Source organism: Balaenoptera musculus, chromosome 3 (assembly GCF_009873245.2).
Source record: "Balaenoptera musculus isolate JJ_BM4_2016_0621 chromosome 3, mBalMus1.pri.v3, whole genome shotgun sequence".
In the NCBI taxonomy this organism is placed as follows: Eukaryota; Metazoa; Chordata; class Mammalia; order Artiodactyla; family Balaenopteridae; genus Balaenoptera; species Balaenoptera musculus.
The window spans coordinates 127,715,769-127,742,233 of record NC_045787.1 but is presented as its reverse complement, the minus strand read 5'-3'; the positions used below and the strand labels follow the sequence as shown (position 1 = coordinate 127,742,233).

At 39.3% G+C, this 26,465-nt stretch overlaps 1 pseudogene; it reads left to right on the top strand.

The window, feature by feature from the left end:
- Positions 1–418: 418 nt before the first annotated feature.
- LOC118892546 overlaps positions 419–26,465 on the top strand; it is a 48,168-nt pseudogene continuing 22,121 nt past the window's right edge.

Below are 26,465 nucleotides of genomic sequence, written 5' to 3'. Positions count from 1 at the left end.
AAGTAGGCAATGTTCCATTAATTTATTCAAGCAATATTTATTGAGCACCTGTTCTAGATGATAAAGATACATCAGCGAAAAACACAGCCAAACAACCCTGTGTTTTTGAAAACTGCATTCTATCTGGGGGAGAGAGATAATAAGTCTAATAAGTAGGTGAATTTTAGGTAAGAGCTATGTAAAAAACAGAACAGCGATAGATCGAAAGAGCTGTGGGGAAGTGATCATTTTAAATAGGGTGATCAAGGCAGACCTGATTGAGAAAAGGGGCATGTGAGCACAGATTTGAAGGAAACGAAGGAGGGAACCATGTGGAAATTGTGTAGGAGAGTGCAGTGTGTCTAGCCAAGAAAATCGCTCTTGAAAAAGTCATGAAGCGGGAGCAGGCCTGGCCTGTGTGAGGAACACAGAGAACAGCATGGCCAGAGTGGAATGGATGAGAGGGCAACAGCAGGAAGACAAATCAGCATGGTAACAGGGGACAGATCCTGGAGGCCTTTAGACCTAAGCACTTTGGCTTTTACCCAGTAAAATAAGCAGCCTTTGGAAGCTTGAACAGAGGACTGATAGGACTACTTTTTCCAAAATATCATTCCAGATACTATGTTGAGAACCAATTATAGAAGAACAAGGGTTAAGGTAATGAACTTGTTTAAGAGGTTATTCACTTGATCCAGTAGAGAATTAACAGTCACTTAGGTCAGGGTGTGTACACACACACACACACACACACACACGAATGACTGGAGTATAAAAAGACATCTGAGGAAGAACTAGTCATGGGGTCATAAATATGAAGTTTCTTTCTAACCCTGAGGCTCCAGGACCTTGCACAGATACCTGCAAGGTGAGATTCTAGGGGACTCAAGAGCCTGGCTTACCCCCAACAGCTTAGGCAATCTTAGGATGCTTCCTGAAACTTTAGCACCAGATGTAAATACATTTTCTTAAGAATTCAATTCCAGTTTAGATGTGAATTACCCCGAGGACCTGAAATCTACAGATAATTGTCACTTACATATACATTTGAATGAAGAAACTGAGAAAACTGCTGCTATAGATAAAGGGGACAGGACTTGCTCTACATGTGTTCTAAGAGAAACACTTCCTTTTATGTGGAAGCTAAAGAAAAAGTGATTACTCAATATTATGTAACAACCTAAATGGGAAAATAATTTGAAAAAGAATAGATATATGTATATGTATACCTGAATCACTTTGCTGTACACCTGAAACTAACACAACATTGTTAATCAACTGTGCTCCAATATAAAATAAAAAGTTAAAAAAAAAAAAGCAGCACAGCTGACATTCACCGAGCACTCACTTAGTGAGTGAGTGAGAAAAAAAGTGTGATTGATCATTACAATTGCCTTTGGCAGATTTTGGGTTTGTTATGGAGAAGGCTCTTCATTTTGGTAAACCATGATATCAAGGAGAAATGAAAAGCAGGGCCTGTGAGAGGTAAAGCACCCTGTTCTGCCTTCCCCATGGCTTCTAAGTCTTCAGTTAATGCACCAAACTCACAAAACACTTACAGTGAAGGGTGTGTATGTGGTGTGTGCATATGTGTGTATGTGTACATAAAGGGATGGGGGGAGGTGCAAAGAGACTAATGTGACAGAAAGCACATGAGTAGGTCTAAAACACTATAGGATGTTGTGGAGGCAAGTATTAGAGGCAGTTAAGCCAGACTGAGAGATGAGGAAGACTGTCAGAATGAGAGACTTCTAAACTGAGACCTAAAGAATGAGCAGACATTTAATAGGAGGGAGTGGAGATGGGAAGAAATATATCACTCCAAGTAAGGGCAATGCCCTTGAGGTGAAAAAGAGGAGAGTTGGCTGTTTCAAAGAAATAGAGAAGGTAACTGCCATGATGGGGAATGGGTCTGAGGACTGGGCAAGAGAAGCAGTGAGGGAAACCTCGCCAAAGAGTTAAAGTTGAGGCAAAGACAGTGGGAGCCATTGAAAAGTTTTCTATAGGGGACTGCCAGGACAAGATTTTTATTTTATATGACTTTGTCTGTTGCCATGAGCAGAGAATCCACTACAGATATTGACCAGCAGCCCAAGAGAAAGATGACGGTGGCCTAGAGAGTGAAGATCCAAAAAAGTCAAGATAGTTAGAAGTACTTAAAAGATAAAATAAGTAGAATGTACTCACTGACTACATATGGCAGAGAAGTGGGAGAGGGAACTAGAGATGGTGGCCAAATTTCTTTTTGTAACAAACACACAACCTTTATCAAACTTCACTCAATTCCTATTTTAAAAATGACACTTCAGATTTTAAAGATTTAGCAGTGTACAGTGGGAAGAGCACAGCACAGTGTCAGGCCACATGGATTCTATTCTCAATTCTGCCATTGGCTGTGTAACCTTCCCCTGCTACATGAGGTAGGAAATACACTGATCTCTGAAAAATAGGAGGTTTCTGCTTGGTGATGGGAGCCAGGCTGGTGCTGCCGACAGAGGAGCCATCTCTCTCTCTGACATTCTGGCAGGGGGCCATATAATACACTGATTCCATTTGGCAGCAGCAAAGTAGTTAATGAAAACTCCTCTTTCAAGATGTGACATGTTCCGCGTGAGCTGTCAGAAGGAAAGTTTACATAATGAAGAGCACTGGCATGGATCGAAGCCATCTGGATCTGGAATAGCCCAGTTTCCCTTGGAGCATCTTGTGACTGGGGAGTCCTTCTGAGAGGAAAACAGAGAGACGAATTCTGGTTCTGTGAACAGCTAGCCAAGGGGATTAGCTCACTGGACTAAAAAGGTTGAGATCAGAGGTTTGATTTTTAGGGGATCAGTGAATGTAATGCTGCATGGTGTGTATTTTTTTGGCTACAGGACCACCCAGAATGCATTCACCGTACTTCCAGCACCAAACACTCCTCTCTTTCAAGCTGCCATCTCCTCTACCTGTTCCACGGTTCAGGTAACACAGGCACACAGGTGGCACTTCATTGCTCAAGCCCCGGTAAGTGGTTCTGGGTGGGCACGAGGAACATGAGAGTCCAAACAGAGAAAATCTCTTTTCTGGAAATTCTGTGGCCAAGGTGCTCTCCCCTCCAACCGTCCTCCCTACCTCCCCCACACATGCCTCACTCTAGATCTCCATCTGGAAAGATGTAGTTCTAGGAGCCTACTTGCACTTCTCCAACTACCCTGACAGGTGAAGTTCATGGAGCCAGTAGCAGAATTAAGACTAGAATCCAGATTTCCTGACTGCCACCCCTGTGCCCTTTCCACTGTGTGTTACTTCATCTTTAAAATATGGAATGCTCTTTTGTAAATATGAATTGAGTAACTAAATGAGGAGAGGGCTTATCCGACGATGGAGCCAATCAAGAAAACAAGGAGAGGAGCAACAGGTCATCACTTCATTATTTGAGCCCCGAAGCCAGCCCTCTCTGGACATCTTAGCTATAAGAGTCAATAAACTCCATTGACCTTTACAGTTTGGTTGCTTGTAATACAAAGATTCCTAACTGATACCTAGACTTTTCTTTCTCTAAATCCAAAGGCTTTTCTCAAACCTAGTCCATGGTTTTACTAGCACATGACACCAAATGTTAAAACAGAGGTAGAGAAGAATCTGTACTACTCTTCCCTCCATCAAGAAGAGGGGCAAATGGTAAAAAAGCTTGTATCCTGACTTCAAATTCTGTCCACACTTGATTCAATCTCTCAAGTCACAAAAGAATTGACCTCTGGGTTCCTGTAAGTAAAGGACAGATAATGTCCCATGCTGTACCTTCTCATGGGGCTGTTGAGAGTATGAAATTATCCCATGCTTGTGAAAGAATTCTGGCAAGTCTAAAGCCTGATAGAACTATCTGGTATGATTATTAGGTCAAAAGATGTGCTCTTATTTATAGGCTTTCAGTATCACAATGAGTTATGAAAAACAACATGCCAATATAGAGTACATGTATAAGTTTGGTGCTGGACTAGGCAAGTTGAAAAAGTTAAAGTCATTTAAGTCAATGTTAGTCATGAGATTAAAATTTAGCACATCTATAACGCATACTGCTATTTTAATGAAAAGTTCTATTTTTGCAGAACAAAGCATATGATGACATTTTACATTTTTTCTTCATCAGAGGTGATTCCCTGGGCTCTAGAACCCTGCCAATGTACCATGATTGTACAGAGAAAAAATATATATAAACATTGCCCCCAGAGGAATCTACATTCTAAAATGCAACTTCCTGACAATTTTTAAAATCAATGAAGCTGACAGAGTGACAGCTGAAAAACACAGCTATTTGCCAGCACCCCTCCCACGGGCATTTCATCTGCATAATGACTGTATCTCCTGCATAAATCACTTATCTCTAAAGCCTGAATATCTATACATTGAGAGAAGGAAATCCAAATCAAGGATTGATAGCTTTAAAAATAAGTTATTTTTAAGTCAATTTCCTGTCCTCTTCTTTACCTCCCCCATGTTTCCTCCCAAAAGCTTTCAGGAAGTAAGTGTCCTCAGACCTCATCAGCTAGCTTCATTCTAGCAATATTAAAAGAAAAAAAAATAGCTTGACCCTATTTCTAATCATTCATAATTAATTACTCTTATTAAAACAGCATTTCTTAATTAGTATTTAGTTTCTTATACTTCTTGCAAGTATGGGCCTTGTCTAACTTTTGTTCCATGGTAGGCAATGATATTTTCCTAGTGAATCACATAGCAGAATAGGCAGATGATCAAAGGTAATGGGTTGATACTGTGAGGTGCTCCAGCAATTTGGTTCTATTAAAAAGTATTCATTAGGAAGTGACCACTGGGCTGGAAAACAGGGACCAGGCAGCCCTCAGGAGACAGCATGGTACCCTTTATGGAACTGGCATACACACTGCCTGACTTCTGCATAATACGGCTCTTGCCTCCCCCTAACCTCCAGTTTCCACTTGTCCACACTGCTTCTCACTTAGCAAACTCCAGCTATTCTTCTTCAGTCCCTCCCACATGCCAAGGAATTCCCCTCTTTGTGGACTTTTTCTCCTCTCTGTTCCCCAAGAATCTTTCTCTAAGTGGCTCTTTCCCATCCTTCAGGTCTCAACTTGAATGTGGTGACAAGTTTTATCACATCACCTTTTGCAATACATCCTTTGCCATTTTTTCTTTAACTTAGGATCGCATGTATTTCTTTCACAGCACCCAAAATAATTCATAATTATTTAAAATGTATTATTGATTTACTTATTTAAATGTATTTATTTATAGATTATCATACCTCCTAGAACTATGCTGTGCAATTCAGTAGCCACATTAATTTAAATGAATTAAAATGACATAAAATTAAAAATTCAGCTTCTTAGTCATGCTAGTCACGCTACAACATTCAGTAGCCATAAGTAGCTGGTGGTACCACAGTGGGCAGTGGATATAGGACAACAGAAAATTCTGTTAGATGATATTGTTCAAGAATATAAGCTCCTTTAAGGCAGAGTTCACCATCCATCTTGTTTGCTGTTGCACTCTGGTGCCCATCACGATGCCTGGAACATGGTAGGCGCTCAAATATTTGTTGAATAAATGCATGAACTAAATAAATAAAAGGATTACTAAATGACTACTAGTAAGAAAAACCTTAAATTAAGAGTAAGAACCAGAATAGATAGTTGGGGTAGATTATTTGGAAATGATTCAACCCCAGCCTGATACAGAGTTTGCCATAAAACACACATCGTATGTAATTGTTGTTGACTTATCCCCTACCCACACTAGAATATAAGCTCCCTCGGGGCAGGGACTTTTCCTTCTTTGCTGCTGTATTCTCAACACCCAGAACAGAGCCTATGTGTGGTGAGAAAATACAGACCATCTAGTCCCTTTTCATATACTTATTTTCACATAGAGAAACGAAATGACAATTTCATTTTTAGAGAAATTGCATCCATTCCCCAAATATCCCACTTATATCACTGCTCTTCATAATGCCTGCCCAATTTTGTCAACTCTTGTTGTTTTTTAAATCCACAGCCCGCCCCCTGCTTTTGGTAGCTGTTCGATACCTCCCTGGAAGCAGATGCAGGATTCCCTCCCTGACCCCCAGCTGTCTTTCTCCACTCCTCAGTGTGACCTGCATCTTCAGACAGTGGCTTGTGCTCAGCCTTTCCTCTTTCCATCTGCATCCATACTGGGGTGTCTACTTTCAATTCTGACAAATAGCTGTCACCCTCCAGCTAAGCATCTAATGGCTGTAAATAGTTCCACATGTTCCTTCTCCAAGGTGATAGGAGTCCTGAGCAGGATTTCTTGGAGTTGAATTAATTCTGAATCTTACCTGTCTTTCAAGGGCTGAGCTTAGAACTCTTCTCCTTCATGAAAACTTCCCTTCCTTCCAGAATCAGATGTGAACATGCTTTTGCCTTTAGCCTGAGCACATTTGAAGGAAGTCATTTACTCGTAGCCAAAAAATGCCAAAGTACAGCACTCCATAGCTCCTCTCCAACAAAATAATTTCTTTATCCTCTCACCTCTCATAGCAATTTATCTATTCCTCTCTGATGACATATATTACTATCTATCTTGTTTTGTAATGATTTATGTCCAGGTCTTATCTCTATAAGGCAGCCATTCATCTTTACATATCACCCAGCCTTACACAGAATAAGCATTCAATAAGTGATTTTCACATGAATGAGATGGAGTGTCTTGTGCTGGGCCCGTGGCTTGGATTTCAAATTGTTACCTAATAATTTCTGTTTGAAACCTTTGCAAGATGTGGAGAAGAGAAAGAGCCTTTCAGCCCTATGAACAGACAATAACAACAGCAACAAAGGAACTTCACATGGACTACACAAGGTCTAAAATGCTATGATTTTAAAATGAACAAACACTCCACTCTCATCCAAATTTTCATGCATACTGACATGTCATTGTAAGGGCAGTAGCCAGGGAGGGAGGAGATGCCACATTCTAGAAAAGTGGCTCATTTTTATCGTTTGATAATAGGTTAGAATGAAGATATTGTGAAGAATGTGATGAAGAGGGCATTCATGAAAACAAGAGTATGGCAAGGCAGATAGGAAAGCAGTCAAAGGCACATAGATGTTTTTTCAACTAATTACTCTTTCCCCAAATGATGGCACAGACCCTGTCATTGCTCCAATGTTCCTTCTCCTCAATGTTATGACCTACTTCTGATTATAGTACCTAAAATTCCAGCATTTGAGGCACATACCTCTTAGTTTTTACTCTTTATTTCTAAGAGACTCTCACAAATTATAAAATCCTCTTAAATGGTTAACACACCAAGATTAAGATATGAATATAGTCAAATAAAAAAAAAAGCTGTCCAGTAAGAAATATAGTTATAGAACTGGCTGTGTCACATTTGTTGGGGGAACCCTGGTGGCTTCTCCTCAGTTGCCTTGTATGCAAAATGAGTACTATATGTACACACACACACGGATATATGGAGGTGCAGACACATCTATTTTATATAGGTACATTCAATATAAAATGGGTAACAGGTACTAGTAAAGGCTACAAAAGACCGTTCTTTTCATAGAAAATTAAAATGATTAGGCAACATATAAGACCAACTGATTTAAATTTTTCTATTTTACATATGGGGAAGTTGTGACCCAAAGCACTGACATCTTTTCCTAGAAAATGGTTATTCATTTCCTTTTCTTCTAGTGTAATTTTCCTATGAGGAACATATCACTTTCACAATTCCAGATTTTTGAGACTCAAGAGAAATCACATCTCTTCTCAACACTAAGAACAGGACTGTAATCCAAGAACGGGGGAATATACAAAATATTTAACATCTGGAACAGCATAGATATCAGCCACAGACAACCGTAACTGCCCAGATAAGTATTGGGCAGTATCTTCTATGCCTAGGAATAAACAAATCAGGCTGTTCCATTCCCACTGGCTATAGTGACAGGTGACTGGTTCAGGAATGGTCACAAGAGAAAAGTCAAGCCAAAGAGTGGAGCTGAGACCTTATGGGACTTACTGGGGAAAGAAATTTTCTCCCTCTCTGGGGTTTTGCTGAATGATCAGAGTGAAGTAATAGGAAAGTGATTGAGGGCCACCACACAAACTCTGAGAGAAGCAAAAATGCAGAGGGAAGAGGAACTAAAGAGATGGAGAAATATAGGTCCTTATGATACTGCTTGGATTCTAGCCAGAATCAACCTGGCACATTTTAAGCATGTGAGCCAAAAAAGTTCCCCCAACCTTTTTTTTTTTTTTTTTTTTTTTTTGCTAAAACCAGTTTGACTTGGTCTTGCAGCCAAATAAGACCTGAATAATAACCCAGATTACCTAGGAAAAGTAGCAGGACCAAGACTCAAATCCAACAAAGTCTCTTAACTTAAATTTTAAGTTTTCTTTCTATTATATCAGAGGTTCTCATTTGGTGGTAGAATGGGGGAGAATGTTAGGTGGAGGAACTTTTCAAAAATAGACATTTGCCCTCAACACTTCTGCCCCCAAGAAAACCAGAATAAAGAAAAAAATGGGTGTGTGCGGGATGTAGAAGGAAAGTGGAGGTGAAAATATAGGCAAATGTATTTTGAGAAAGGCCCTCCAGTGATCGACACATCCTTAGTTCTAAAACAACTCTACAATCTTCCGTTGCTTTGTTACACTGAGTGCCAAGGGCTCAATTATGGTGTAGAAGTGAAACTGATTTAAAGCACTGTCTTATGTCTTATGAATCAAATAACTGGTTTCTGAGCTAGTAACAATGGACAATGTACTAGAAAAATCCCTTCCTAAAAGGAAACGATTGACTTCTCTGGGTCCCTGAAATAAAATTAATTTTTAGAATTGCAGGAAATAAGTGCATAACAATCATGCTTTTGAAGAAGGAAATTCACCAGTGACTACTGGAGGGCCCCTTTTTCTTCTCACAAGCAGAAATGACAATATCCTCAAAGATGTAGAACAAACACAGTACCGAATCTGTCAGCTCCTGTACAAATCTCATGTTGTTTGGGATGTTTACATAATTTTGCATGAATTGTAATAATGCAGGCTATCTTGTTAGTAGGTTTCAGGCATAATAAAGGGAGTGACAAATTCTTTTTGAGTATTACCTAGAAAAGAAAATGGAGTTTCAAATATGGCTTTGGACTGAAAGGTTAAGGCAGAATTTTAGGCCAGTTCTGAATATTTAGCAGTGCCTTTTGGGATGCCAAATTGAGAAGAACGATGAAGTCCCATCTGGATACAGTGGGAAAGGGTGTCATGATCGAAGATTGATGTCCATCATGGTCATGGAAAGGGAAAGTGTAGTTTGAGTGCAATTTACGTATCCACTCTAATTTAAATCATTCATGACTAATAAAAACCTGCAGCTGTATTTTTCAACTTGCACAACCTCCTGTAAATACCCTCTAAGAAATTATCACACTGGCATTTGGACATTATTTTTGAGCTAAATAACTAATTGGCTTATTTTGAGAAATAACCCTTAAGCTGTTTTGGCTGTTTCTATCAACTGTACCTCCACTGTCCTTTCCAGGGAACCTTCTCTTTCACTATTTCCATCTAGTACAAGTGAAAAGGATGGATGTCAACAGATAACCTTCACACTTAGGGAGAGACACTGTTTCATTCTGGGAAAAGCTGTTATATCAGTTAAAAATTTGGGGCACCAATCCCTCTTCTTCTAAGTATTGGCTGTGCATCCTTGTGTTAATCAGTTGACCTTTCTGAGCTTCAGGTTCTTCACCTGTGTCACGGAGAGACCTGTTAGCTGTGCTGATGCCCTATTGGAATAATGTACGTAAAAGTGGTTTGGATATTGAGAAGTGCTATATAATATACAAGTGCTATGAACTGGAGTTATTACTAAGAGAAAAAATTCTGCAGAGCTCACTCTGTAACATCGAGAGATCTTTTGCAATTACAGGCCCCTTAAAGTCTATCAATTTCAATTACGGTTAAGTAAACTCAATTCTACCACACAGGGTGATAACCCTGGTGAGAACTATTATGCTGACTCACCTGATGTATTCAGCCTTGTCACCCTGTTGAGCATTATTCAAGCCTCCCTCCAGGCCAGTTAGAGCTCTCTTTATGAGCTCCCCTTTGGTATGTCTTGATCCTCTACTAGATTAGAACCTATTCATGTTATAACTTTCTATCCCATTAATCTGGTATTCTCCTCACTCCTGCCCAGGTTTCCACTGTTGCCTCTATCCTTGGCCTGTAAACACAGGCTCCAAACTCCTCAAACCTCTAACTATGCTCCTCTTCCACTGATTTATCTGAGCAATTTCAGTGGGCTCCATCTTTGCATCTAAACCAATATTTCTGTAACCATCACTTTATGATCTTCACATTGCTATTCCTGAATAATTATGTCCTAATTTTGTATTCTTTTTTCTCACTCATATTTTTTCTAATTTTTTAAAAATTACAAAATTAAGAGGTACATCAGAAGCATTATCTCATTTAATCCTCCTAACAAACCTATGAGGTCTGTAGATGAGAAAATGAATACACATAAAGACTAATAAAACTGTCCAAGATCACAGAGATAGGACGTAATGGAGACGGAATTTAAATCCAGGTCTACATGACTCAGAAGCCCATACTCCTTCCACAGCACCATGCTGTGTTTCAAATCCTCATCCATCTTGCAATGATCTTCATTCTGTACTTCAGATGATGAGTGTGCCGTAAAGGTCTATAATGCAATCTGTTCATCATCCGAGAAAGATACACCATTATTGCAGGCACCATCCAAATGCTAGTCAACATTACTAACACTGACCATCAGCCTCTGTATCTCTCCATAGTATCTATGGACTTTGAAAAACAATAAGAGAAAAACTACGGGGTCAGTTATTACTGGTCATACAATTAGGACAAAGTAAGAGAATATTAAATGCTTCTAGTATTTTACAAGTTGGAGATGAAGGTCAAATCCTTATGTTTCTCGTGGATTATGTCAGAGGTTTACAACAGACACTCAACTTGTTCCAAAACCCTGGGCTCCTGGAAAACTACCAGGTTTAAAATTATAGAAATCCGTTTATTTTCCAACCTGATAATTTGAGAGAAAGTGAAATTGAGATCAGAAAGGTCAAGTGGTTTACTTATAATCACTGCAGCTAACACTATTCAGTGTCAGACTTGTAATAGAATATAAATCAGCATATACGGCTTCCTTCATCAAGCAAGTTTTGCTACCAAAAAATAAAAATCAGCTGAGGGGCTTCCCTGGTGGCGCAGTGGTTGAGAGTCTGCCTGCTAATGCAGGGGACACAGGTTCGAGCCCTGGTCTGGGAAGATCCCACATGCCGCGGAGCAACTGGGCCCGTGAGCCACAATTACTGAGCCTGCGCGTCTGGAGCCTGTGCTCCGCAACAAGAGAGGCCGCGATAGTGAGAGGCCCGCGCACCGCGATGAAGAGTGGCCCCCGCTTGCCACAACTAGAGAAAGCCCTAGCACAGAAACGAAGACCCAACATAGCAATCAATCAATCAATCAATCAATTAATCAGTAAAATAAATCTTAAAAAAAAAAAATCAGCTGAACCAAACAGTATGCTTAGTAACGTAATTGACCGATACTCTACATATTCCTTATGTAGTGCGGTCTAGCAGTAAGAAGTTTGTGAACTTGCAGTCCCTTATTTTGAGTAGTGTTGACTGCAGCTAAGTAGTTTACAAAGTCAGGATTGGCAACTAGTTCCCAGATACCAAACTTACGCTCTTTCAATTCAACTAGCATTTCCTACACAGCGCTCCATGAAGCAGTACTCCTGTAAGGCATCTAGTAATAGGTGTTCCATACTGTCAATAAGTTTGGAAAACATCCTTCCAGCATGTTTAAGTTTTTTTTCCTTTTTTATACTACTGAATCTTGGTGGTTTTACTATGTGCTCAATTGTGCTCCATGACATTCAGAATGGAAGAGACTGTATTTTACTCCCCAAACCTATTGCCCAAACACGTATTAGAATAACTGATCCAAGTGACCCAAGGAATACAGTTTGGGAAAACCATGTCCACTCACATTTTGGATTAAATGCTACACTCCCCAGCCAGGTTTCCACTCTATCCCTTAGCTCCTGTTCGTGAATAAAAGCCTGAACAGCAGAGACCTCTGTAACACAACGAGAGTTCACACGATCCCAGGCTCTTTTATCCCAGATAAAAATACTAGCAACAAACAAACAAAGCAGGCACAAACAGCTCTTTTCTCCTTCATGTAGGGAAGGATTGCTTCTTGTTGAGTGAGATGAGAGTCTGTCTACTCTATAACAGGCACTTTGGTAGAGGACAAAAACCAAATCACCTTGTCAAAGGACTTGAAGGGTTGTCAGTGGCAGCTACTGAATTTCTATACACAGGACAATTAGGGGAACAATCAGAATGAATGGGGACCTGGGAGGAGTTAAGTGACTTACCTTGAATTTGACTTTGCATAGCAAAATCACTGTTAGATGGTATCATTTGTTGAAGGCTAAATTTGGTGGAGTTGAAAGAAATTTAAAGATGACATCCCCTGACCCCGCCCCCTCTTGGTTCTGCCATGAGAAACAGGCCTTTTGACTGGGGAGACAGATGGCAGAACAGATTATAATACGAAGAGGAGCTCTCTAAACAAGGAACAGCGTATTGCACTCAGGGAGACCAGAAAAGGGAGTAACTCATAGCCCCAGAAAACTCCTTATGACTCAAAACATTAGGATGCATGGCACACACTGGGTCTCAGTTTTTCCCTCTGAGCATATTTGAGAACGACAGCTACGGTAGTCTCATTTGACAAAACATAGCCTACAGTGACATCTGGTGGTTATTTCTCGAAAGGTCACAAATATTTAATGTTCCTTATAGGCAAGGTTTGTTCCTTAAGAGAAAGGTACATCATCTATCAAAATATATGTCACTACTGGGCTACCCATCAGGACAGCAGGAAGAATAAGGTGAGATTAGGTGAACAGAAATCCCTCTATACTCAGTCATAAAAGCATGCAGCACCTCCCCTCAAGAGGAGATACCTTGGGTCCTAAGGCCCAAATTAAAAGACAGAAGGTAAAGTCCCATATTCCAGTCCTGGCTGTTTGCCCCTACAGAACAGGCAGGATTCATTCCCTCTCTGGGCCTCAGCTGCCTATTTTTTTCCAGTATCGGGATTAAACTCTAAGTATTTTTCTGTCTACAAAATAGAGTATCATCTATAAATAAATACATACATAAAATCCTCCTAAATTCCCAGGGCCAAGGAAAGCTGGTCGTTATGATCTCCTATTTAAATACCACTTCTCTTAACATTAGTCCTTAAAAAATGAACCAAAATAAAGATGCTAAAAGTACACTCATAAAAGTAGTAAGAATAGTACCACTCAGACTCTTTAAGAGTAGTAGAAGCTAACACAAGCCATGCTAAGTATTTTTCTATGTGTTACCTCATACCATTGGCTGTAGACAGTTAGAAGGCATCACCAATAGACAGTCAGTCACAGAATGCCTATTCTGGTCCAGGAGCCACTGGGAAAGATGAGGGGACCACACAAAAGCCCCCCGACTGGGACATGCACCATAGCCGAGGGCATCAACATTGGGTTACAAACCCTGCCTGCCTTCGCTTGACTGTGCTTCCCATTCTCTGCAGCCCTTCTGTAGTCACACAGGAGCGAGAAGCAGCCTTGTAAGTGAAAGACCAGGAATGGAAAGACAGAGGAGTAGGTGGCAGAGCTGACTCGCCATTTCCCAGCTTTTCCACTGGAGGCACCCAAGACTGAATCAGGCTTACTGGAAGAGGGGTAAAATCTAAAACTGGAAGGAATATTGATGCTCTGATATTAGAATGAATGGATTTTTTGTGCCTGGAAAATTCGACTATTTATTATTGTTGTTGAAAGTGACAGCAAAAGCTATAAAACATGCCCAAGGTATTGTCAGGGACAACAAAAAGAGGTTTGACATAGTACAGAAAGACAGCGATGGTGAAAAAGAATAAAGCTGTTTTCTGTTTGAGGGAGGTTTACCCAATCCAATTCATTCACTAAACCATATTTCCTCTTTGGATTCAATAGAATTGTTGATTTTGAAAGATAACTAAGCAAAAGAAACAACCCAGCACAAAACCTCTGAAAGAATGGAAGAGACACGAAATACAAGAAAACGGTACACTCTAGCTGCTTGCTTCTGTCAAAGAAATTAAACATAAATGCTCTGAAACAGGAAATAAATCTATAACACACAGTGAAAGGAAAACTAGCAGAGTAAAGGAATGCAGGTATTACATGAACCCTATAAAAGGATGAGGAGTTACCCACAGCAGAACTGGCATTCATGAAACATAATGAGTTGGTGACATGAGGGCAGGCTTGAGAAAAATCACATAATGCTGAAGTGAAAAAAAAAAGACTAAGGTGCTTAGAGAAAATCTAATATATATTTTGGGGGAGATCATAGAGGACCATTATATTAAAAATTGCTCTCCCTGAAGAAGGGAAAAAAAATAATTGCAACAGAAAAAAATCATTCAAATATACTGAAGAAAGGTAATTGAGGAGAGAAGGCAGTTTATCTGAAGGTCCAATGAGTTTCCTGTTTTCCAGGAAATTTTAATAAATACTGTCACAAACATATTCTGATTGAGTTGTTATACTTCAAAATGAAAAGTATCTTCCAAGAATGGGGTACAGAAGGAGTGGCTATTGAAACAGGGGAAAAAAAAAATTGGGTTGGCCAAAAAGTTCATTTGGGTTTCCCTGCAACATCTTTCAAAAACCTTAATACTTTTTGGCCAAGCCAATATATTAGGCCCTGACTTCACAGTTTACATGCAAGCAGTTAACAGAGCTATGCCAACATAGTTTGGACAGGGAACTACGTATTTATAGAATATTCCACCCAGCAAATTTTTTAATATATATTTTTATATATTTATATATTTTATATATATGTGTATATGTATATAAATACACACACATTTATATATTTACCCTGCACTTCTTTCCTGAATTCCAAACTCATTCAACTTCTACCCTGTATCTCTCCATGATTATCTAATAGACAATTCAAAAGCACAATTTTTAAAACTAAACTCCCATCTTCTCCTGAAAACTAGGTTCCAGTTGTTCCATTTAGGTTAATGAAGAATGCATTTTCTAGTTACTCAGACAAAAATAGTGGCGTTACCTTAGATGTCACACACGCACATGCATGCACACACACACACACTCACTCACTCACGTCTCTCTCTCTCTCTCTGAGTGTTTGGAAAACACACAGGCTCTACTTTGAAAACACAGCCCAAATTAAACACTTCTTACTACCTCCACTGCTGTCACCATTTCCATGGCACTATCATTTCTTACCAGAATTATTAGAACAGCTTCCCACCGTCTCTCTGCTTTTATCCTTGCCCCCTTATTGTCTGTGCTTAGGGTGATCCCATGTTTCATTGTCTAACATAGGACATTGTGAAAGTGAAAGGGGCCAGGACAACAGGCATAAACTAAGACTGTCCTGCACAAGCCAGGGCATGTGGCCACCCTATTTCATTTCAACACAGCAGCCAAGAAGTCTTTTTAAAACAAAAGTCAGACCCTGTCACTCCCCTGCTCAGAGACTTCTCAGCTCCCTTGTTGAAGAAGCCACAGTCCTTCCAACGGCCCCCAGAGCTTTCCATGATCCAGCTCCCCGAGGCCTCTGACTGCATCTCCTCCTTTTCTCCTTACTCCTTTTCTTCAGCCCCAAGTTCCTGCTTTTTCTAGAAAGTGCCAGGCACATTTCTGCATCAGAGCCTTTGTCTTGAGGTTCCTGCTGCCTGGAAGGCTTTGTCCTGCTGCATTACATCTGTATGATTTACTCCCTCAATCCTTTCCACTCTTTGCCCTCCCATGTCCCTTCCCTTGCTCGTTTTTATAGCACTTATAACCTACACGTATTCTACATAACATTTATCATGTTTTTCTGTCTCCTGCCATCACTGTCCCATTAGAATGTAAGTTCCATGAAGGCAGCATTTTTGTTTGTTTTTGCTCTTTCTCTGATCTGGTACTCATGATACAGCAGGAAATGGAAATAAATACCAACTAAATGAGAAGAAGAAAAGGCTATTTACTCTGAGCTTTCTAGAGCAAGTGTCTTAGCCACCATCATTGTCTTTTCACAGAGACTTAAAGGCAGGCAGAGGAGTGGGGAAGCTTGATAGTGGAAAAGAAAGAAGGTTTGAGACGTACCCTGATTGGAGGCTGTCAGCCTGGGGAAGCTAAAAGTAGGCTAACTAGAAGTGGGCATCTATGTGATTGGTTAGGAATACATATTCGGCTTTCTCTGTTGATCCCAAGCTGGAAGAGGGGACAAATACTAGGGAAACTATCAGTGATTAATCGAGTCCTGGGCATTTGGGGCCAATTTTTAGAGAAGTTTTTGTTGGCTTCCTGGAGATAGCAGTCTGACTTCCTGTAAGTCTGACTTACAGGAGGCTGGCTTTTTGGCTGTTAATGTAGACAAGGGGATTGAGTTCCTGGACAGATTGCTGTAGACGGTGGGTCAGAGTTCTGGTTTCATATATGGTCAGGCCATTGTCCATTTGTGTATTCAATCTTTCAAGAGCCTAGCTCAGGATAGGTGCTCAATTCATATTTGCTGAGTGAATGAATATCACTTCATTTCTATACATTTCAAAATTTGTAAAACTAAACAATATATTGCTTAAAGATAGAAACATACATGATGGAAATATGGCTAAGACAGAGCGATAATTATAAACTATAACATTTAAATGAAATATATATTAAGAAAGTGTGAAATAAAAAGGATAAACCAAAATATAACAAACTTTTGTTATCAAAGTGGTCAACATGCAATTTATATCATAAATGTGTTAATGAAAGAGGATCTCTTTATAATGATAAAGGTTATAATCTACTAAAAAGATAAATTGCCATTGATCAATCTTTTAGCACTCAAAGATATAGTATTCACACATATAAAGTAACATCTGGAGACAGTGAAGGAGAAATCTACAAAAAGCAGTGGGAAACTACTTATCTCATAAAACTTGACATTTCAAGGGAGTAAAAGTAAATTATTATTAAGGGGATCTTAACAATATAGTAAATAAGACAAAATATACTCCTTAAAGCACCAATATAACTTTAAAAAAAAATTGACTGCCTAATATGGCACAAGGAAAAACTTTTTTTAAAAGCTATAAAGCAGGAAAAATACCAACTTTATTTTTTAATCTCTGCAATAAAACCAGATATAAATAATAAAAAGCAAAAGCCAAACAGAAAAAACAGCAGCAGTAACACTGGCAGCTTACAAAATATAACTGAACAACTTAGAGATGCAAATCTCTCTCTCCTAACAGCTCTTATATCACAAAGGAAATAAAACTTCAAGTATAGACTTTGCATCTAGCAATGTGGTGCACAAAATTCTTTAACAAGACCTGGATAAATTATAACCAACATATTTTTTAGTTCATTGCTAAGCATTCAAGAAATTAAGGGCACATAAACAGCAACAGTGAGCTGAAATCAGAGTCCTAAGCTAATGTAAGAGCCAGGGCAGCACTCAAGGCAAATGCTGACAGAGGGTAATGGGAAACTCTAGACCCCTGTAAAGCTTTGGAGCTGAATAGGACTCCCACATTAAGCCAGGAACCTCTAAGTGGGACTACATGCTGGAAGAGTCTGCCTACCAGCAAAGGGAACCTTCCAGGAACCCTGGCTGCAAAAGCCTTCACATCCAGCATCTCTGAGATGGTTCACTCTTAGCCTGCTCTCACCTGTGTCTGGAGTCAAAATGGGTAACATCTGTCTGGTCAGGGAAAGCCCAAGCCAAGAAAATAAAGGAGTCCCTACTTGGCAGCACTCCCTGGGGTCTAGCAGAAGCAAATACAAGTATGACATGAACCAAAACCTCCCTAACTTAGGGCCTGTGGTATCCCATGACCAAGTTCAACCCTAAATGTGCTCGTTAAAAACAAACAAACAAAAAAACAAAACAGAGAGAGAGAGAGAGAAAGAAAGAGAGAGGGAGAGAAAGAGAGAGAGAAAGAAAGAGAGAGAGAGAAAGAGAGAGAGAGAAAGAGAGAAAGAGAAAGAGAGAGAAAGAGAGAGAGAGAGAGAGAAAGAGAGAAAGAAAGAAAGAGAGAGAGAGAAAGAAAGAAAGAAAGAAAGAAAGAAAGAAAGAAAGAAAGAAAGAAAGAAAGAAGAAAGAAAAGAAAAGAAACCATAAATGAGTGTCAGCAGATTTTGACCCCAGAGGATCTAATTATTGGAATTACCAATCGACACACAAGATAAATCTTAATATAGTAATTTTTCAGAACTATGAGATGAAGTAAAAATGAACAAGAAAATGCAAATTTAGGAGGAAGATTCTTAGAATAGAGTGGGAAGAGGATGCCATAAGAGTCCACACAGGCACCTTGACAAAATGGATACTGTTCCCTTTGTTAGGTTGTGGAGTGGGGTCACATGTGTTTGGTTATTATTATGCACCATAACTCAGTTCAATATTACAAATAATCTTTATTTCAAATACTGCATGAAATACAACTTAAATACTTAAAAGTATTTAAGAATCTTTGTGCAGATATACATTTCATTTTGTTTCTTCCTAAAGCCTCATAAAATCTTTTAAATATTTTTAAAGGTGTGACTCAAGCCACAAGAACAAAGAGAACAGGAGAGGTGACAACACATACACAGAGGAGGGCATGTACTTCCTGGAGTTCTCCAGGCTCCCACGCTGGCCCCTCCATCCCAGCTCCTCTCCAGTAGCATCAGGGCTTCTCCATCTGGCTGCTCCCAACCCCACTTTCATCTTCTACTCCCAGAAATACACCCCACAGGCTTTTAATGCTGGGCTTCCTGTATCCTGCCAGGCTATCCTCTTGGGCAGCATCTTTTTAAAAGAATGACTTCATGCTTCCATGTCTATCATGGGTTTTGTGTTTAGACTCAAGGATTCATGCCTTTGTATCCTCAGAGGGGACTTCAATTAGACCTAGACCACTTTCTCTTTCCTAGGCACGACTCAAGGCCCAGGGCCTGTTGCCTCCAGCAATTAAACCAATCCCCTTTCTTATTCCACAAATTCAGGCAAGTGTTCCTCCCCTCCTTCTATTCTGCCAGAGTATTAGAGGTTTATCCCCTGGGAGGGTAAAAAGAAGGTTGCTAAACACCAGGCACAGTCAGAAGCAGCACTACCACAACCCAAACAGGAAGATTAAGCACGATGTATGTCAAAGTAGGAAAAATCACAAGAAATGGCACACCTAGGCACCGAGTAGTGTAACTGCAAAGCATTAACTCAAAGAAAAGGATTTAAAAAATCAGTCAGACGTACAGATGGCCAAAAAGCACATGAAAAGATGCTCAAAATTGCTAATTATTAGAGAAATGCAAATCAAAACTACAATGAGGTATCACCTCACACCGGTCAGAATGGCCATCTTCAAAAAGTCTACAAATAATAAATGCTGGAGAGGGTGTGGAGAAAAGGGAACCCTCTTGCACTGTTGGTGGGGATGTAAATTGATACAGCCACTCTGGAGAACAGTATGGAGGTTCCTTAAAAAAACTAAAAATAGAACTACCATATGACCCAGCAATCCCACTTCTAGGCATATACCCTGAGAAAACCATCATTCAAAAAGAGTCACATACCACAATGTTCACTGCAGCTCTATTTACAACAGCCAGGACACTGAAGCAACCTAAGTGTCCATCGACAGATAAATGGATAAAGAAGTTGTGGTACATATATACAACGGAATACTACTCAGCCACAAAAAAGAATGAAATAACGCCATTTGCAGCAACATGGATGGATCCAGAGATTATCATACTAAATAAAGTCAGAGAAAGACAAATATCTTATGATATCACTTATATGTGGAATCTTAAAAATGATACAAATGAACTTAATTACAAAACAGAAACAGACCCATAGACTTCGAAAACAAGCTTATAGTTACCAAAGGGGAAAAGTTGGGGGGAGAGATAAATAAGGAGTTTGGGAATAACATATACACAGTACTATATATAAAAGAGATAATCAACAAGAACCTACTGTACAGCACAGGGAACTCTACTCAGTATTCTGTAATAACCTATACGGGAAAATAATCTGAAAAAGAATGGATATATGTATATGTATAACTGAATCACTTTGTTGTACACCTGAAACTACTACAACATTTTAAATCAACTATACTCCAATATAAAATAATAAATAAATAAATAAATAAATATCAGTCAGGGGGAAGAGATGGATTTCCTGCAAGAAAGAACAATTTGACTGACAGTAGGCTTCCTAACAGCACAAATGGAAGCCAGAGTAAATGCCAATCTAGAAACAGGAACCCAATAAAGCTATCTAAAAATAATGTTTTCAGCAAATAAATTCTGAGAGTTTGCCACCAGCAGAACCTACAGAAATTCCTAAAGGATGTATTTCATGATTATGAAAAATTAAAAGATGACCTAGATAGAAGTTCTGAAATTTTTAAAAAGCGAGCAAAGAAGTTGATAGATGTGAAACTATAAACATTGTATGAAAAAAGTATCAATTGTGGGCTTCAAAAAGTGATAAACACTATAGAAAAATTGCATGTAAATTGGGAGTGGTCAGAGATAAAATACTCTAAATCCCCTGTAATTTTAGTAGAAAAGGTTAATATGCTAGTTAACCTTAGATTTTTAATTATGCATTACTGAGGCATTGAAATAAATAGGAACCATGAAGATTTATCATAAAAGTTGCAATTTCCTCTTTTATCCTGCTCAGTGGGTGACCTTTCTCTATCCCTGAATGAAAATTCTTGTAGTCTCCAAGACTTTTCTTGTCACTTTTAGATAACAAAAAGTCAGGCAATCCTTAAGATATGAAACTTTGTCTCAATTCAGTAACAAGCAGTTTCCAGTCAAAAGTATTGGTTAACACTTTAATCTTTATGTCAAAGTGAGCTTCCTTTCCCCTTCCCGATTCAACTGTAGGCTGACTGCTTTTTGCTTATGAATGATGGGGTACTAGGTTCTTTTTCTCTTTCCTTTTTGGATGTTTCTTCTTTTCCAGACTGCCAATAGTTACTATTGAATGTTGAGTCCTGGCATCTTCTGCTCCTTCTTGGTCTCAGAAAACTAGCAACCTGGCCTATCCCTTCAGGCAGGACATTAGGAGAATCTCCTCTGGAAATCTGATGAGTGTAAGAGGAAAAACCTAAAGATATTCACATTGTGAGGGTACCCTGCCAAGAAAATGGTCCCTCCAGATTACCCTCAGTAAAACCCATTGCTGAGGAGCACCAATCTCACACCCAAAATTCCACTTGATTTCAAGTATCCTGGTCTTAAATAAGAAAAAAACATCAAGGAACACAAATATCTTGCAAAATCATTTTTAGAAAAGATCAAGGCCCCAATATAAAATGCAACTGATAGGAAGCCAAGAAATGAGAAGAAGCTTAAATAAAATCATGATGATATCCCCCAAAACTTTCAGAGCATTAACAGCAGATTTCTCATCAATAAAACATGAATAGGATGCAAAAATTGGTATGTTTCTGAAAACCAACAGAGTTCTTACATATTAAAAAGATCAGCAGAAATTTCAGTCTCACAAAAGGACTAGAAAATAAAGTTTAGGGAAACTAGAAAGTAGAGCAAAGAGACAGAGAGAGAACATAGAAAGTAGTGACATGTACACACTGCTATATTTAAAATAGATAACCAACAAGGACCTACTGTAGAGCACAGGGAACTCTGCTCAATATTCTGTAATAACCTAAATGGGAAAAGAATCTGAAAAAGAATAGATACATGTATATGTATAACTGAATCACTTTGCTGTACACCTGAAAGTAACACAACATTGTTAATCAACTATATGCTGATATAAAATTAAAATTTTTTTAAATAAATAAATATATAAAACCACTTTGGCAAAATTCACTTCTCTAGGTCAAAAAAAAAAATTTTTTTTTTTTTTAAATTACGGAACCAGCCTAGGCATTCCAATCCAAAAAAAAAAAGAATTCTAGAAAGGAAAAAAAAAAAAAAAAAGTAAATTTAGAGAAGTAAACTGATAAAATTATTCCAAAAAAAATGTTTTAAACTCAAAGGGCATGTAGTGACAGATCAAATTCTCAGGACGACAGATGAAACAAACTCATTCCAAGGCACCCTCACACAGTGACATTGTAGGACGCTGCTGAGAGTAGATTCTACAAGCTTCCAGAGACAGAAAGGGGGTGGGGGTGTCACTATTATGTTTTTAAGCTTAATACATCAAAGACTGGCTTTTTAATTTACTTCCCCTTCAATCCACAGATCTGTTCCTCCTCATCTTGTTCACCTTTTAAACGGGCATGACATCCATCTAGTTGCTCAAATATTTATCCTTGATTCTTTATTTTCCCTCTTCTAATCCATCAGGAAGTCCTGACTCCATCTCTGAAATTTATCTTGTCTTCATCTCCTTCTCTCCATCTCCATTAGTGCTGTCCTAATCCTAGCCCCATCTCCACTCACCCAGATTACAACAGCAGCCTTTTTTTTTTTTCCACAACTCACACACACACACTGTATTTTATTTTTACAAGAGATAAATCAACTGACACCAAGCATTGTAAATGGATGACCACAACAAAAAGCAACAATGATTGCAATTACCAAACACGAAACACACACATATTATGTCATAATATTGACCTTCAGTCCAGTAATCCTCCACTGTAACAGCTCCTTTACTTTGCAACAGCAGCCTCTTAACTGGTCTTGTTCCCCTCTTGGTCCTCTCCAACTGAGACATCTTTTAGAATGTAAGATCATGTCACCCCTATGATTACAACCCTTCAATTACTTCCCGTTACTCTTAAGATAAGACTCAAACTCATTTTAAAGACTGTAAGGAGTTCAAGGCATTTTGCCACCAATGATGGGAAAAAAGTGACCACAAGGTGGCAGTAGCACCACCAGCTTTATTTGGGTGATGCTCTGAGAGTTTAAATGAGGGGAAGGGATTGGAGGCAAGTCCCTCAAAGCATGAGACCTTCCAGTGGGCACCACAAGAGGGGGCCACCAACCACAGGGGAAGAAGGCAAGATATTCCTGGTGGAGGGAATCAGAATGGGCTCACAGGTCTAGGTGATGCTGCTCAGCAGCTCAGTGGGGAGTCTCTGGGTCAGAACATTCCAAAGAGCAGCAGAGGCTGAAGGTTTCTGTAGCTCTGGGGTTTATCGTGTTTATGACTAGCTGACGCTGGGTGCTTTGCACAGTGTGTGCAAAGCAGGCAGTTTCTATATGGGAGTTCAGCTATATGATCTGAAGTCCCCACGTAACCCTGGCCTTCCATAAACCTTTGAGGTATTTAAATGTTGATTTTTCATTTGATTGGTTCCTTCCCGCGCTCATTCATTCACTCATTAGGCATCTGCTTTGTAGTAAGCAGTGTTCTCAAATGGGAAACACTGGTGTGAACAAGGCAGGTTCATTTCTTGCCTCTGCGGTTCTTATAGTCCAGTAGGCAATGAGGGTAACAGCATATGGTCCTTCAGGCGACAGCCTCTTCATATGGTAGGTGCTAGGACCAGTGCACTGCAGGATGTCATGGCCACATACAGAAGGGTCAGCTACGGCAAGGATGGAAGTTAGGGGAGCTTTTCAATGATGGTGAATCTCAGCTGAAACCTAGTGCCAGACGCAGTGCCTCGGGGTGGTGTTGGGGTGAGGGCTGTGGAGGGGGCCTATTCCACAACAGCCTGTTGTAGGAGCCTGGAGGTCAAAGAATACGTGGAAAGAAATGGATAAAAGTTAAAATTCAACAGGGAGTGGCGTAGCCTGGGCTGGAATGCAAGCAGTGTTCCCAACAGGAAATGCCTCCTAAACCACATGTAAGAAATGAGAATTCTAGGTACTCAACCCAAGTGAACTGTGAAAAGCCACTGGAGGGGTGTCAGTGGAAGAATCATCCGGTTGGCTAACTTGGCCCATAGAGTGAAAAAAACGGATGGGAAGGAGCCATACTGGAGGCCAGAAGACGCATTAGGAGACAAGGATGATGTCCTGAGTCAGGATAAAGAGAGGGAATGCTCTGAGCAGACTCAAGAGAAGTTTGTAGAGATTCGACAGAGCTTCAGATGGATTCAAGAGAGCTTTGTGAGTTCTGTCAATAGGACCCCATAGATTCGAGTGGTGAAGGAGAAGCGAGCCAAGGATGGAGAGCCTTCCATGGCTGCCCTTCTCGTTGAGCCGACTCTCCGACACTATTCCAATCCACAGCACCTCCCTCGCCCCAAAAATAACAATAGAGTTGTCCACGTAGGGCAGTCTAAACCCCTACCTCACAAGAAAGTCAGGAAAGAGGTGTGATCAACTAGGAGTACATTATATTATCCCTATATTTGAACATAAATTCTCAAGGGTTGGGATTTTTTCAGCTATCAGAACAAAACACTGAACATCCCAGTTAAATATAATCAACATATTTTAGAACTCAGCGACACGTCAGAGGCAACATGGTTTGATATGCTTACTAAGTAGATGAGGAAACTGATGCCCAGGAACAGGATGGGCTTTTCCCAAGGTACGTAAATCACAGAACAAGACCCACAGTTCAGGTTCCTAAATCTGTCCACCCCAATTGCTTCACTCTATCTAGCAGAATTCAAGTGATCATAAGTCTTAGAAAGCCAACTTTGGGGTCTGAATCCAGACTCCTCTACTTATTAACTTTGTGGTTTAGTGAAAGTTATTTAAAAAATTGCTGTCTCAGTTTCCTCAAATTAAAATGAGAAATATTATAATACCTACCTCACAGGATTGTTACAAAGTTTAAATGAGATAATATATGTAAAAGTAATTAGAACAATGACTACATATATGGGTAACTGCAATACATCAGGGTTAGCTCTTACTATCACCATCGTTGTTAATACTAGTATCATCTTTTATTACTATTACAATTATTCTTCGTTAAACTCTCCTATAGAAATTGTTGAATTAATTCACTTACCATTTCTACCTCTTCTTTAAGTCCAAATGGATTAAAACAAATAGATACTGGTATTCTGGATGGATCTCTAGAATTCAAACTTTGCTTTCTACTGCTCTGAATTTATCCTCTCCTCATGATGTTCTCCCTGTTACCTATTCATATCTTCTTCATATTTTAAGACCCATGGCAGTTCACAGTGTTTTAATGACACCTTCCCTGAGCCCTCTGCCCTCTGGGTTTCCCTCTCCTTCCATTTATAATTTACAATTTAAATACTGAATCATCGCATCTTGCATTTTTTCTTGAAGACAATCGCCATGTTTTATTCTTTAATATTCTCTCTTCTCCCTCTTCCTCTCCCTCTCACACACACACACACACACACACACACACACACACGAAAAATCTCTGTGTATGTATGCAGACCCCAAATCATTTTGGTGAACAAATTCAGATATGCAGGATATTAACTTGCTGACTAATCTTTGCTTATATCTTTTCTCTACCGTGCCTTGCCAAGTTTTGGCCCCATTGTAATACAAACATGGGTTCAATGTCCAAAGCATTGAAACGTTTTTCTTATTTAGCACAACTGAATATGATTTCGATTTAGTTATTTTTAATCAATCTTTGTGGTTGTTCTTGTTCTATCAAAAAACACATTTTATGTCCACTAGATGGCACCCACATCATTACATTAATCTTGGAGAACCAAAAAAAATTTGTAAGGCAATGAAAAAAAGGTTTGTTATAGAAGTGGCAGTAGCCTACAACCAATTAGATGTGGTAGCATATATATGACATAGAAGAGGTAATAAGAGGATGTGTGTGTGGAATTTAATACAATAAAAAATGCTCCAAGTTTTTTACAAGACTAAACATAGTTTTACCATAAAATCCAGTGATCGTGCTCCTTGGATTTTACCCAAATGAGCTGGAAATTTATGTCTACACAAAAACCAGCACATGGATGTTTACAGCAGCTTTATTCACAATTGACAAAACTTGGAAGCCACCAAGATGCCTTTCAGTAGGTGATGGATAAACAAACTATGGGACATTCAGACAATTGAATACTACTAAGCATTAAAAGGAAGATATCAAGCCATGAAAAGACATGGAAGAACTTTAAGCACATATTACTGAAAGAAAAAAAAGTATTAAGAGGCCACATATTGTATGATTCCAATTATATGACATTCTGAAAAAATAAAAAATAAAAAAAAACTATGGAGACAGTAAAGGTCAGTGGTTACCAAGGGTTGCGGGAAGGAAGGATGAATAGGGTGGAGCACAGAGAATTTTAGGGCAGTGAAACTATTCTGTATGATACTGTGAAGCTGGATACATGTCATTTTTATTTGTCAAAACCCACAGATTATGTAACACCATGAGTGAACCCTAATGTAAACTATGGACTTTGGGTGATAATCACGTGCCATAGATCGTAACAATCTACCACTGCAGTGAAATGTTGATAGCAGGGGAATCTGTGCATATGTT